At 40.5% G+C, this 3,778-nt stretch overlaps 1 protein-coding gene across 2 annotated transcripts in view; it reads right to left on the bottom strand.

Moving 5' to 3' along the window:
- The window catches only part of LOC104945859 (protein shisa-9A-like), an 83,578-nt gene that overhangs the window by 41,796 nt on the left and 38,004 nt on the right, over positions 1–3,778 (bottom strand). The window lies entirely within an intron of this gene.

Raw genomic sequence — 3,778 nt, 5'->3', positions numbered from 1 at the left:
AGAGGTTGCAGTGGCATGGCAACAGCATGGTAACATGACGCTTGTGCCTCGCCCCCTCCTTTGCAGGGGGGGGGTGTCAGCTCCAGCTCATGCAAAGACAGAGCTGGAGTGAGGCAAAATGAGGCATGGCTACAATGCATGATCTGTTTGGTATTTTGAAAAATAAAACTTATAAATATACCTTATATAGGTATGGCCCTACAATATATTATTCAAATATAGCATGATAGGTCCCCTTTAAAGTAGGGCTGCTCAATTAATCGTATTTTAATCGCAATTACGATTGTGGCTTGCAACGATTACGAAAAACAACGTAATCGAAATAAAACGATTATCTTTTTATTGTTATTATTAATCTTTTTTTTTTTTTTTATTGGTTTTGCAGTTGAGTTATACTTAAAGTTCAGGGTAATCAACTGTTAGAAACATACAAAAAATTGTTCTCCAATAAATTGTTTTCAAATGAAATGGATAATCGTTTTTAATAATCGTGATATCAATTATTGACCCAAATAATTGAGATTATGATTTTTGCCATAATCGAGCAGCCCTACTTTAAAGGGCACAAGTGACTGGAGTGCAGAAATTCATGAAATCTTTATATATCAATAGAAACAAGAAAGTTGGCTTGTGTGAAAAAGAGCGAGGGAGAACAGAGCAGATATTCTCCCTGGCTCCTTGGGTACTTTGCTGCCCGCTGGCACTGTCAGAAGTAGGGCGCAAGTTTGAGGTGTAAGGGCCAAAAAGCTCACAGATAGAAACTGTTTTACACGGATGCTAAGCCTGAAGGAAATGCAGCTTTTTTTTAGAGCCGAGCAAACTGCAAAGAGCTGTTAGCGGTGTTTCAAAGTCACTGGGTAGCCTACTTTAGAAAAGAGATGGACCAGTTACCAGTGGCAGGGTGCCTAACCCATTTTGATTGAAAGAAGAACTAGAACTGGATATAAATACGGTATGTCAGGGTTAGGTGGTTAGCAAACAAGCACAAAGGCTACACAGCAATGGAAGAACAGCTGAAGTTAGCTTCTAGTTAGCTGAAAGTAACAATATCAACTTGTAATTGTTTTTCTCCGGAAGTTTTTCCTTGTACGATGTGAGGCTCTAAGGACAGAGGGTGTCGTTTTCTCATACTGATATTCTGCACAAACTGTGCTGTTGTATTTGCTGTAAAGTGTCTTTACTGTAGGGTATTTTTATTATATGTACAGCACTTTGGCTCGACCAAAAATCGTTTAAAAATGTGCTATATATATAAAACTTGATTTGATTTGTAATTGTCTTATACCATCCACACACATGGCATCTGATGGTTGGTGTCATCAAAGAGACATATCTGAGGACTCTTTGGGTAAGCTTGATTAAAAGGTTGGGAATAAGTGCTTTAGTTTGCAGGACTCTACTGTTTAGCGACACAGTTTCTAAGCCACAAAAATGAGAGCTTGCATCATCACTTGGGGGCAGAAAAAAAGCTAAGCATCTGCGAAAGTATAAAAGGATTTAACTTTCTTAAAAGCATGTCACTGGCACCAGCGTTCAGTCATGTGCCCAGAAACATTGCCTTAAGGACTTGGGTATGCACGGTCATGAATAATATATCTCACGTAGATTATAGCCTTCAGGCTGCTGTATGGCGTTCAGCGCACCACACTGGGTCTTCTCCAAAGCAATGTGTCACATCCTCAGCCTTATATACGGCTTTGTTTTCCAAACATTGTTCCTCTCATTATCATCACCATATGCTGCTAGCTTTGTCTTCGCTCATTAGCACATCGACGCACTCCCATTTAGAAAGAGATAGTGAAAGAGAGCGGGCACGATGGAGAGTGTGTCGTGAAATGCTAGAGAGACACTGAGAAATGGGCTACAGAGAAATTTGTGCAGCCAACTGTTACAAAAGCTATCGCTGAGTAATCCTCATGAGGGATGACCATTAAACAGATAGGAGTGCGATGCAGAGAAACCCTATTATTGAAAAAGTCGTGGAAAATGGCGTAGGGAAATGAGAGCAGCTTATCTACCCTTAATTTTCTCTAATCCTTTGAAAACACAATAACTCCCGTGGCCAGCTTTTTATGAAAAGACCCACGTCATGCATTCCTCATTTCGAGGTGCTATCGATCTCCATTATTCCTCTCTCCTATCGACAGAGGAAGCTAAGCAACACGACTCAACATCCATTTCCTTCTTCTGTTGTCTTGTCAAAGGACAATGTGTTGAATCCCACAGGACATCGTTAAAGGTAGTGACTCAATCAATAATTAGATACCCTCTGATTTAAAGACCTGTATGAACTAGAAATGTCTCAGTTCAAGGGAATTGCTTTAAAAGTGTATGGCAAGAAATAAACAAGGTGTCGGTGTCAAAACAATTCTGATATTTACTATACATGTCCCTTGAGATGCGTCCTTTGAACATATTTCCTTATTTTCCTTCCACTGCTTCTGACACATGCTGTACACTAGGACAGTTGCTGTTAGATTTGTTTCCGTATCCAACTTCTAAACCGTAGCAGATGGGGTTATCCATTTGTAACGGTCTCATAATGTGTCATTGCAGCTGACTTCACACTCGTATTTAAACGGAAAAATAATCTACCTTGTGGCATCTACACTGCACGAGTGGATGGAAACAGCTCACACGTGAAGGGCGTTCGAGCAAATGAAATGCCAAACAACACCTCCGGATAACAAGACCCGTTTATCAGACGCTTTAAAACTATAAGGTGTGCACTGCTGAGAGCTGACAGATGTGTGGGAGAAACAGAACGCGCTCAATGGGGTTTGGTAAGAAAAGCTAATGAGATCTGCAATTATATATCAACAAGAAATCACACTAAATTGACCTTCCTGCTTATTAGGCAGGCAACAAATAAATTAGCAGCATGATAGACAATCAATAGTATATGTTTTATGACTAGAACTGGGATGCTAAAATGATAATTGAAAATCAAAATGATCAGAAAACAATCATGAGGGAAAAGTTGATCTGACTTTAGTTCTCAACAGACACCTGAACTCGGGGTATTTGTGAATACCAACAAACATTACATTACATTTTTGCAGGCAATGTGGACTTTGAAGCTATTTATTTTGCTACTGCAATCACCCTTGCATAACATATGAACCCAATGAGTTGCTGGATGCAGATTTAGCAGAAGTCTGTGGAAAGAATACAGCCATGGTACCAGATCAGTACTTGGATACACTAACCAAACATTGGACTGGTGCATATATGAAAATATTCTTTCCTCACTACATTATTCCCTCACCTGGCCCCTATGAGGTGTAAAATGAATATTCCTTTCTTCATTGTCTCAAAAAATAGATTTCAGTCTCTTTATTTCGTTCGTGCCTCGGCCAGTCATCTCTGGTGTCTACAGACCGGGTGTTCCTCCTCATGACGGGGCCCATCAGTCACCACAGAGAGGAAGACAGGCAGACAGCGAAAACAGAGGAATAAATACCTGCTCCACTAAAGCACATGATTGACAACGAGGAGCCCCTATTCATCACGATGATGAACACTCGAGGAAATGGAGCAGCCACAATAACATCTGGGCCCATTGTTTTTCCTCAATGATCTTCTGTCTCTTCGCAGGAAAACATTCCACTGTAAGTCATGGCCTGATTGTTTGTGAATGTTTTCCAGATCAAAAAAAAGTCTTAACTTATTCTGTCCTCTCTCTGAGTTTTCTAGAGGTCGTTTAGAGCTTCCTGATTGGCAGGATGCTACCACTGCAGTATCACCTTGACTTACTGAGCTCCACTGTTTCCCCCCC

The sequence above is a fragment of the Notothenia coriiceps genome, unplaced genomic scaffold (assembly GCF_000735185.1).
Source record: "Notothenia coriiceps isolate Sejong01 unplaced genomic scaffold, NC01 NC01_scaffold00010093, whole genome shotgun sequence".
NCBI classification, from domain to species: Eukaryota; Metazoa; Chordata; class Actinopteri; order Perciformes; family Nototheniidae; genus Notothenia; species Notothenia coriiceps.
Note: the sequence above shows the minus strand (reverse complement) of the source record. Positions and strands in the feature narration are given on the sequence as shown.